This window comes from Vespa mandarinia, chromosome 2 (genome assembly GCF_050613455.1).
Source record: "Vespa mandarinia isolate Hongniang chromosome 2, ASM5061345v1, whole genome shotgun sequence".
NCBI classification, from domain to species: Eukaryota; Metazoa; Arthropoda; class Insecta; order Hymenoptera; family Vespidae; genus Vespa; species Vespa mandarinia.
This window is the reverse complement of record NC_140811.1, coordinates 11,259,381-11,271,390: the sequence shown is the minus strand read 5'-3', so window position 1 is coordinate 11,271,390 and position 12,010 is coordinate 11,259,381. Positions and strand designations below refer to the sequence as shown.

The window sequence follows — 12,010 nt, the reverse complement described above, 5'->3', positions numbered from 1 at the left end:
GGAGCTCAGTGGAGCAACCACGCGGTAATACATCAAGTCCGGTAATTTATGGCAATGCGGTTAACCCTCTATGCGTTTGGCTCGCGGAGAGATCTGAAAGTCAGATCGCCCAACCTCACATCTTAGACCTGCGTCTCAAGGAGCCCACGGCAAAGGCACGCGAATCGGCACGCCAAATTTCATTGAATCTCTCGAAAATCTTTGATTCTCTAACATACCGAACAATTTGAATCAAAGGGAAGGATTTACGTTTTGTTTTTAACTTTGGTAGATGAGCTAATTTCGTGAATTATTCGAAAATAAAGTTCTCTTGATTCTCTTTTCTCTAATTTCCATTTAGCAAATAAGAGAGCTCTTTCCGATTTATTACCCTTCTGGTAACAAAAAAGTATCGCTATGAACAAACTCGTTAATGATATATTTAACAACCGTTGTCTCTAGCCGAACGAAAATTATATATAAAATTCGTTTGCCTTAGTCACTCGATTTCCAACAGATTTAACGCTCCAAATGACCTTATCCTTCTGTCCGATTCTCTTTCTTGTCTGAGATTGAATGGAAAAAAGGTATTTCATGCCAGTCGCGTTTAAAGTATTTAAGTACAGGCATTAATGAACTCTTCTGTACAATTCGTCTTTGATCTGACAGGAAAGCGGATCACGAACAGGTTTTATTTTCTAGCGAAGTACAAGATAGTAAGAGGAATTTCTCTCTCTCTCTCTCTCTCTCTTTCTCTTTCTTTCATTCTTTCTCTCCCTACCTCCATCTCTTTCTATCCTCCATCTTTTCCTCGCTATTATCCTTCTTTATTGGTCTCTCGTCAAGCTCGCCTCTTCTTTCGAAACAACCTTTGCGAAAATAAGCACTTTCTCCCTATCCCTTCTTTTTTTTCGACATCTAAAAGACGTCAACGTCACCGATGAATCTTTGAAACGAAGGGTGGAGGAATGCGAGAAGGTTGCTCCAGTAGAAACGTCGTCGTCTTTTCTGCTCTCTTCAGTTGCACCATCCATTGTGAGCTTCCAAGTACGTTCGCCTTTCATTGACTAGGCTTTCATTGGTTACTGCTTCCACTGCACGCTTTCTATCTCTCTGTCTCTCTCTCTCTCTCTCTCTCTCTTTCACTCTCTCTCTCTCTCTCTCTCTCTTTCACTCTCTCTCTCTCTCTCTCTCTCTCTCTCTTCCACTCTCTCTCTCTCTCTCTCTCTCTCTTCCACTCTCTCTCTCTCTCTCTCTCTCTCTCTTCCACTCTCTCTCTCTCTCTCTCTCTCTCTCTTCTTTACACCACCTTTTGCCTCTTCTCGTAGTACATCAAAGTGCGTCCTCGTCGACAAAAAGCAAAGTATCCGGGAGGAAAACGCGTGGCTTCCATCCACATTAAAGCTAAAGTATCAAGATAGGTGCGATTTTAAAAACAGATTCCTGTAAAATACAAGTAAATGAGTGAACATTTTAAACTAACGATCCGAGTGTTGTGATTTAAAGAAATAAATATATTTATAGATAGAAAGAGATAAATGGTATCGCAAAAGTATGTATTCATATATATGCCAAAATAACATTCATGACTTATCTATTCTCTAAATTCCCATCAAAGGAATTCCACGACACAATCTGGTCTCTCACGAATTCTTGAGAATCTTGATGACTTGAGAGCACATTTCTGGAGGATTCCAAAGAAGAAAATCATGATATTACAACGTCCGATGTCGAGCTTACACACAAATCGTTGTAGTATTCACAGGAAAATAGCGAAAAGCGAGAAGGCGAACCGTTTTGCAGAGACTTCGATTTTTATCGGCTTTTCTCTTTACGTGTATGTATGTGTACATATACGAGTATTATGTGTGGTTAGAGCGACAAAAAGTTTTCGAACGAAATCTCGTTCGGTGTGACGATTCGGATTGCGAACGAAGCTCGATAGAAATTGCTGTCTCGCCGTATACCTATACATAGATAGATGTATAACGCGATCGATCCGTCCTCTTTTACACGAGAATTTCTCGCGAGACGACAAACGGCCGAGCGTGAGGATCTTCCAGACATCAAAACTGAGTTTTGACACGTATTTCGGAACATTCCTTTTGCGCTTGAAATTGCGACGTGGAATCACCATCATCGAGCTGTCGCGCCGGTGAAAGAACGAAAAGAAATGAATGTTTCTATGCATGTGTATGTTTAGCGCGTGCGTGCCTGTATATGTATGGGCGCGTCCGTATATGTGCATGTGTGTATGTGCACATTCTTGTGTGTATACATATTTCTGTGGATGTATGTATGAGTGGATTGTGGAAGAGGAATGACGTTCTTGGCCACGAGTGACGAAGGGTTGTAAAGGAGGAAGCTTCGTCACTGCAAAGGGAGAAAGTGGAACGCCAACGAGAAGGAAAGGGGTAAAGGGAGAAGCGGGGATGGAGAGGAGAGCCGGCGGTCTCTTTGAAAATACCTTCTGCGAACGGATCGCGAACGAGAAGCGCGCCTCGGAAAATCAGATCTCGGAGAAAAGCGCCGTCGCGGAACCTTTTTCCTCTCTGTCTTTCTCCTCTCTGTCTCTTTCCTCTCGTCTTTCACAAAATCATCTTTCCGAGTATACCAGTACTCTTGCAAATCCAAGAGAAAGAGAGGGAAAACTTTCGTTTCCTGTAAAGAAACCGCTCGAACTTCGTCGATGCGAATATACTTGCCATCTCGTCGAGTATCTTTTCTTATTTCTTTCTTTTTTCTTTTTTTTACTTTTTTAAGGAAGAGACACAGAGAGAGAGAGAGAGAGAGAGAGAGAGAAGAAGATAGAAAGAGAAATCGAAATACACTTTGAAAAGTTTCATCCTGTTGGCCGAATTCAACAGAGATGGATATTAAAATTAGCATCGTAACGAAGCCCTGATGTACCTATATACATATTTATATACATATATACCGTAGGTATATATACGACGAGTTATGCCGATTAAAGCTCGCATTCGCCCGTCGAGTTAATTTGCAATTTGATTCGGTCACGTTCCGCATGGAATATTTCGAAAATAGAAAAAATAAAATATAGATTAGTTTCACGCGAACTCTCTAATGTTCTTATCGCGAGCTGCTTGTAAACGTAAAACACGAAAGGATGTAAAAGAAATTGTTAATTTAAATCCTTCAATTCGCTCGTTATCATATATATTTTCGTTTGTTTGATGTAGAGTATGTATCTATATACGATTCTATATATTACGCAATTCACTCGCGAACATATCGATACACGTAATTTATAACTAGGGCACGGCTACACGAAATTCAATACTCGTTCATAAATAATTAGTCATAAAACGTATCGGAATTGTCGGAATAAATGGTTAAGCAGAATAATTCTTCAAACGTTACATGGGAACCAACGACAATCGTACATGCATTATAACGATAATATTATAAAACACGATGGAGGCCGTATTGGAAAGGATGATAAATAGAAGTCAAATTGAAAATTTGAACGGAATTCATCGCGAAGCAAACCTTCGATTCTCTCGAAAGAAAAAAAAAAGAAATGAGAGAAAAAAAACTATTTTTCAATACACAAAAGAGAAAACTTAGTTTAACGGATAAAAATATTTTTCATTCTACTCTCAATGTCTTCAGGAATTGTTCGAGTATAGAAAATAGCTATTTCTTGCATTGGTTTCAGCTTGTTATAAATATATCCAATTTGTTTGAATAAATAGTGAAGGAAAGTCACACCAAAAGAGAAACCGTGTGTCCAATAAAAATTACAAGGAAAGAGTCGAATCTGTTGGAAGAGGAAACTCACAGAAATAATCACTAAAGTCTTTACTCGCAAACGTTTTCGCAATTACTTATACGTCGGCCGATGGCGGCCACGCACGCAGTCGCAGGTAACACGTGTGTCTGCTCGCGCGTGCACGTGTACACATTCGGTTGCTAGAGGAGAACCTCGAGCGAGGTTGGATCGTCGTGTAACAGGAAATGCATATTTCATGGAGAGAATGCAAATGAAGTGGTGCCCAACTCAAGGCTCGCTATGTATGCATACATTTGGCACGCATTGTTTCTCAAGAAATAAGGAGAACTTAAAGAGTGTTCCAAAAGTGGTCTGACTAAAAAACCAATATCGCGAAAAGAACATGAAATACATAGAAAGAAAAAGAGAAAGAAAGAGAGACAAATTTTTATTGCACAAGAACAGTTGAGTTTAAAATAAGCACAAGAACGAAGAACGTGACTAAAATTCTATTTTTTTTTTTTTGAATCTACATTCACAGACTACAGTAAGGCAGATATTATATGAATAAATTAAAACTATGAAGCATAGGGTACGCTTGGAAGAAGGCAATTAGCACTTAATGTTAAAAGAGAATTAGAGAGATAAAGAAGAAATGCCAAATGATATGATGATATGACAATACTCGAGAGTATACGACGATCCCGGTATAGTGAGTACTTAAGTTTCTACCCAAAATTTTGCCTTCCATCGGCTCAGTCTCCCTCATGCATATCCAGAAACCCGAGGACGACTCGAATGCCGTATGCAAATGTGTACAGCGTCGTAGATATGCCTAGCTCCTCTATATACACCCCTATGGCACCCTCTCTACTGAGTTCTACGCTTGCGTGTTCCTCTCTCTCGCTTTCTGGCTCTGAACACGCATGTGTATGTACATATATGTCTTATCGGTGTTCCGAGATTTCGACCGTTTACGGACGTTGTTCCACATACGCGGGCCGCCATGACGCGTTATATACGATCCCTTAGACTGAATTCACGCGAGGATCGTCCCAATGACGTATATCCGTCGAGACTGACAGCTACTGACTTTGACGTCTCATTGCTATCTCACTGCAACCATGCTATTTCTTAATCTAGGCTATTATGCATTATATTTCGAGTAAATATATTAAGATATTTTATTTGTTTTAAGATGTTAATACAAACAAGAAAATTTTTCTTAAAATATCTTTATCTTTCTCGAACTCGTTTGAGACAGAAAAAAATTAATCATTTTAAAAATAACGTCACGAGAAGTCCTATTAATGCGACAGCAGTCATAACGGGAAACGCAATCGCCACAATTTCAAGTAGCGCTTGAGGGCTTATTAAAGTTACTGGGAGTTCGTTGAGTCGTTGTGTACAATGTAGATTTGTTTAAATCACACGAAACTTTTTCCTTGTAAGTTCATCGTGAAAGAAGATTATATAAAGTACCATCGCGAAATACTTTTAGCTAGAAGAATTTCTTCGCAGTTCGCACTTTATTTCGCGCATTTATTCACATTTTCTACTATATCCAACCTTCATGTCATTCATCGTTTTTATTAGAACTTTTGCAGAGAGCATCAATGTTTATAGTGAATTTCGGCCAACAGAGTGTGTTTTTAAACTTTTTCAAATCGAACTTGCATGTAGTCGGATACAAATTTCATCGATCTTTTGAAAACAGAACGACATAATTCCAATACTTATTCGTTCTTTCTCCATAATTTTTCATACCGAGGGCATTGGGCAAAAAGTGATAGAACTTGATGTATAAAATTATCAGAGCAACGATCGATAATTCGCAAATGGAAATGAAATCAAAATACGTGACTTCCTTTTTTTCTCATACATCACAAATACTGTTCTTTTTTTTCGTGATTAAAAAGTTGAACAAAGGAAAAAGATAATAAACACGATTTCGTTCCTATATTTTTATAGATATATTAAAATGAAATTTATATCATTAGTTTTTTAAAATATTTTTCAAACCGAAATCATACTGGATAATTATTTTACAGTGCTGTAAATCGAATATATTAATTAAATACCTCGTAACGTTTGATTAGTTACGAACAAGCACAGATAAAATTAACCTAATGATCAAAAAAACAGATGATAATGAGATTCAAACGATTTGTTACTATTTCATGCAAATGTCCAACTAAAAATATGACATCATTCGAAATTCAAATAATGCATAAATATTTTGCATTATCGAAAGCAATAGCAATTTATAGACTTTTGCAGATAGAAGGATAGTATGAAAACGTTGAATATAGGAATAAATAAAGTGATTCGTGAATATCTCTTTAAAGAAATATCAAATAAGAAGTTGAAAAGCCACGAAAGAAGTGGGAAATTAATTTATCGGAAATTTAATTGTTCTGGCTATTTGTGTCAGCAAATTCAATTGATTGAAAAGAGAGAGAAAGAAGATTATTATCGTATAAAACAAGCATATATATTCTTGCATATGGTCGAATATCATTGCAAGATCATTATTCACCTACTATTCATAAATTTGATTTCCTTGAAATATAATTATCTAATATCTAAAGTGATTGATGCAGTTTGCAAGTGGCGCAATTGAATTCGGTTTTTTGTGTTAAACTATCTTCGTTCAAAAATAAAAGTAAAAGAGAAACACGAACACAAAGTATGAAAGAAAACTAGCGTAACGTGAAACAAAAAAAAAGCGAGAGAGAAAGAAGGGTTGAATAAAAGACATCGAGTACCGTGAAATGATATACGATCTAGAAAATAGAGAGAAAGGAAAATCCAACCGTGAATACCACCTGATGTTTCGAGTTTCACAACGACAATACTGACAGCTCCCACGAGGACCTCACGAAGGACGCTTTAAAGACGGTTAGGTTAGCCATGAGTAGATAGGAACTTTTAGTTGTCAAGTCTACGGACGAGAAGAAAGTCGAAACTCGCACTCTCGAAATTATCGACTTTGGAGGAGATGAAAATAAAGGAGTCGCGTTTTCGCAAATAATCACATATTTTTTGCGATCGAGAAAAAGTTTCTACACGAAAGCACGAGAGTTACACATTTCTTTGGATAAAAAGCCAAGGGAGGAAGAAAGAAAAAAGAGAAAAGAAAAAATCTTATTGGAAACGCGTCAAGTAGTAACCCAGTTTCACTCACAACTATGCTCGTTCATTTACGGTTTATGCAAGGAACAGTCTACGCGACGAAGGGTGTGAATGTGAAAGAGGGGTTGAGCCTGGGTAGCAGACGGTTCGAGGTAGATAAACTTTCCTCCATGTGTCATACCGTGTAAATCAGGAAACATGTAAACTGGTAGTTCGGCACCAAGTAGCGATAGTCATTAGCGAACTTCCAAACGATCGTCCATTACTACTTGCTTCTACGAAAACTTCTCGCGTCGTCACTCGTCTCGTATGTCAACCAAACTGGAAATTCTTTTTCGAGTATTTCCAAAAGCATGTGTATGTATGTGTGTATGTGTGCGTACGTTGAGCAAGCGTACCAATACTACTTTATCTTTACACGAAGTTATAGTCTCTGATGAGCCACCGTATCGTCATTATTTAATAAATTGTACGTGCTTCTATGTTCCATTAACGAGGATCGTTCAATATGGGTAGTGTATCTTAAGCTTTGTAACAGGTATTTTTTGGTTAATAGGTACATATGGATATGAAACGGTAATTCACACATATCACGTAGTAATATAGAACTACGCAGAATCAACCGAGAGAGTTCGAGGAAATTCGCTGATGAGATATTCCGAATTGGATGAACTCGTTAGAATATCTTTGAAGTTGAATGTTGTTGCTCGACGTAAAGATATGAATCAGGATAATTTTGAGTTTGAAAAACAAAAATTTTAATTAGAATGAAATATTCTTATTTAAATTATATGCTTGCTTTTCCTATTGTTTTGTGAATAGATATGTAATTATAAAAAAATATATTTCGACATATTATGTTCAATATTTTGTTCATTTTTACGTTCATCATGCATATTTTTCTGATAAAAACTAACTCTCTAACGTTGTTAGAAGTATAATATGTATATTTGCTTACAATTTAAGTTAGTCTCTCATTGTTTTCGCATTTGGAATGACGGTTTTCGCAATTCGGATTATGTTTGTGGAGTGCATGAAAGTGACATATTAGTTTCACCGGACGAGAGACGCGCTATACGTTGTTGTAACATTCGCTAATTATCAAAGTGCAGAACATTTGTACGACGCCGTCACCACTCGCAAGGATTCCTTGTCGGTCTCTCATTCTCTCAGCCTCTCGTACTTACTCGTTCTCGCGTAGCTATCAACGACGGAAATACGAGGTCGCACTTTAACCACGTATCGGTTCGACGACAACTGTCTAATCGCGAGAACTTTACATTTTGAATATATATCGTGTCAACCCAAACTAATGTATATCGCATTAATGCGTTAAGATAAAATGTTTGACGGAAATATGCAAGTAATATTGCATCGATTACTCTCAAACACTCTTATCGAGAGAGAGAACTGATTGCATTCATTAACAAAACACTATTAAACTTTTGATGTGAGGAAAATTTATAGCTACCGCTAACGTATAAGAATGATTTAGATAGATGTATTAATTTATAAATAAGTACCGTTAAAAAATTAAAAAGTTTATTATAATAATATGAAACTTATTTATGAATCAATCCAATAGAATATACATAGGAATATATGTTAATTTTTTATCATTTTTATTAGAAGTAACAAATTTTGAGTTAATCCATAAATAATATTATTCTAATAATATTAATTAATATAATTTATATGTATATATATATATATATATAATATTATTGTAATAATATTAACTGTAATAATTTATAATATTATTGCAGTAATATTCATATTTAATAAGCTGTTTACTTAAATTAGAACTTATTTATAAATAAACCTTATACTTTTTAATGATAATCTTACGCTTCAAAGTAATTTTTCAAAATAAGTTTTCACTAGAAAACTTCCTCACCTTCAAATTAGTTTTCTTTGCTCGATCGTTCATCGACATAAATCGATTTAGTCGATCCGATTTGTTTCTCCGTTCAAGAAACGATCTTTTGAAAGCTCTTTAAAGACTCTATTAAAGCATCAAAGCACTCTACTTAATAAAATTTTACTTTTAAAATCAACATTTTTACGTTTTTCATTTTTTTCGTTAACTTCGAATGAATAGATTTATATTTTTTGAGCCTTGTTAAAAGGGATTGTCTTTTGTTTCTTAATTCGTTCAAACCTAATTCAATTTATCACTTATTTCTTTGAATGAAAGTTGATACATGACCTTAATGTATAGTGTCGACAGCTATGTAAAGCGGCAACCATTTTTGTTAAAAAAAATGCTTTGAAAGGCGATTTCTTAATATAAGATTCATGAAAAAAATTGGGCTGCCGGATAATCTGAATTAGGGATTCGAGTCCGGATCTTCCTCTTTCCAGGCGGCTACTCTAACCATTACCAAGTTATCCAAGTCCTTCGATCAACTTCCTATTTATATGAAATGAAGGTATTCACACTAATTTGCTTTCATAGGGTCAGCTTTCATCCATCAGTCACACTGCAACAAGTACGAAGGCTACTCGTGCTATAGTAAATACTCAGGATTATTTGGATCGATTGATTGGATTGGAGCTTTTTGATTGAGATTTTCGTTAAACCGTATTTTACGAGTAACTCATCATTTTTCGCTTTAAAAAAATACATTGTTGGACATAGGCATCCTTCAATATTTTCAGTTTCTGACGATCTTGAACCTTTTGCATCTAATCTCGATCTCCATGTCATCTAATATCATCCATTCAGTGTCGTGGTAGATTCTTCCACAGTTTTTGTTCAAACACAGAAACGTATAACATTTAACAACCATCTCTGCCGTTTAATGACTGATAAATATTCTACGATATATCCTGGAATATTTAAAAATAACATTTTTGAAAGTAATAAATTAATATCATTCATAAAGAATTTAAAGAAAAAAGAAAATTAAAGTAATCTCAACAGATATAAATTCATTAAAGAATGATAACATGTTACAAAATACTGTTTTACACAAATATTTATATTTGTTTGCAGAACACGAAGCCATAATTCTTTTTCGAACTCGAAACATAGCATACTACCCAAACACACACAAATACATACTATCTCCCACATATCATGGAAGATTTAGCTCGTAATATTTTATCGGGATAGCCATGGGCTGACTTTAAGAGGGCTGCCCTGCGTCGAAAGCGACCATTCTTCTATCGCTTATACGAGCTTTAGTCAGCCTCGGGACAAGTTCGATCTTCTCGTTTTAAACTTACTTCGCTGACGACGGCGAGCACTGAACATTGAGATTCGCCGGGTTCTACCTTATCTCTTGCAGAAAACTATATCGGAATACGACAAAATATAAGTATAAGAATAATAAGAAATGTTCTTGAAATACATATATAATATGTAATTCTAAAATTTTTTTCAATCAACAATATTTTCGTTTTCTCTTTTTTTATGTCATTTGATTTCATGTTTAATTATTTTCTACGAGCTCTTAATGCGAGCTTTCCCCTTGTACCATGTGTCAAAACCAATTGTCAAGAGTTTAATCTGCTTCGAATTTACCAGGTTAAAATAAAATAAATTTGACGTAAAAGAATCATCGATATTAATCGTTCGATAGAAGATTCGACTTGTTTTGACGTGCCTTACAGAAAATTTTTCAAATGGACATTTTTTACCATTTCTTTGTTTTTTTAATTCGTAACGAACGTATAACTATGTATGCATACAAATCTTTTTTTATTTGGTCCCTGAAAACCAGATCGAATTCCAACAAAATTTTATTACTGGCCGGTGTGCGAATAATAATCGTCGATGGGCGTGCGTGCGCGAGTATTACACGAAAATTCGGAGTAATATTTTCACGGAATTTGTACAGATCGGCAATATCGAAAATACATACATCGCACGTAAACGAAAATTCGAGACTAGAAAATCGAGAGAGAAAGAGAGAAAGAGAGAGAGAGGGAGAGAGAGAGAGAGAAAGAGACAATGCATTTAACTGCAACGCGTTAAACGTGCGCTTGTATTGTATTCTGTAACAACGACCTGAAACAAAGATGCCATCTTCGAAAGAACAACAGATGGATATCAGAAATAAAACGACGCAGAAAAATCATAGCAATAAGGCATACGTGTAGATATACAGCCAGAAGGCGTTTTGAAAAAAGAGTGAAATGAAAACATGCAAGATATTGAGGATCAGAGTTACATAGACATACAAAAATATTTTGATCAAAATATTACTTGACATAGTATTTTTTTAATATAACGTATGTAAATTCTGAGAAAAAACAATTACATAGACTCATATATATGAACACATAGAACACATAGACTCATATATATATACATACTAAATACAAAAATATGTCTAAATCGTAGAAATATAACACATAAATCGAGTGATAAAAATAGAATTCTAATAAGTTCGCATGAAATATACGAACGAGAAAATAAGCGAATATATATGCACTGAAATAACAAGATAAGAAAAGGCAACAAGGACACATACGAAGGACAAAGCATAGTGCAAGGACCGTCCGCCGGTTAGACAGGCAAGGTAGGCAGGCAACAAGCGAGGTAAGTAAAGCAAGCAAGGCGAACAAGCAAGGCAACGCCAGCAACCAGCCACCCGGCCAACCACCCAGTCGGCCTTCCAGCAAGTAGGGAGAGTCAGGAACGAGTCAGACGGACGAACGAACGCCAGTCTACCGTGGGCGCACGTCGCGACACCACGTGTATCTCTCTGCTCGTGTATCTCTCCGTTCGACTCCGCTTATTATCGCCTTTTACTCTTTTTCCTAATCAATTTTATGACTTCTATATTTCTCAACGACCTCAATTCACAGTGATCGTGCGATTGTTTCTCACGAATTAACTTTCTAACCGTTTCATTGTAGTGTTCTCGAAGGGAAAATTATCAAGTTAATACAACTTTGTGAGTTGTTTCAGTAGTGGTGTTACTTAAAAGAGACAGTGACGTTGTAATTCCGTTCTTAGGACAAACACGAGGAATCGATCCATGTTCCACGATCGCAAGAGTTCGAGGTAATAAAGGATTACGAAGCAAAAAACGGAAAATATAGTGCTATTCCTCGTTTCGGTAGACGCGACAGCTTTCAACGAAACAGCTTTTTAAGCTCTTCTATGTTCGTAATTCATAAGATAATTTGCTTGTCTATGTCGTATATACA

The 12,010-nt window shown here is 36.0% G+C and overlaps 1 protein-coding gene across 4 annotated transcripts in view; it reads left to right on the top strand.

Annotated features, from left to right (window-relative positions):
* Positions 1 to 12,010, top strand: part of LOC118445485 (uncharacterized) — a 114,070-nt gene that overhangs the window by 48,568 nt on the left and 53,492 nt on the right. For 3 of the 4 annotated variants that reach the window (XM_085665028.1, XM_035875053.2, XM_035875080.2), the window contains exon 1: positions 11,546 to 11,864. The exons of the other annotated variant lie outside the window; for it this stretch is intronic. The gene's annotated coding sequence lies outside the window, so the exon portion shown is untranslated. Of the gene's footprint in view, positions 1 to 11,545; positions 11,865 to 12,010 lie in introns of those variants that run through there. 4 annotated transcript variants of the gene reach the window in all.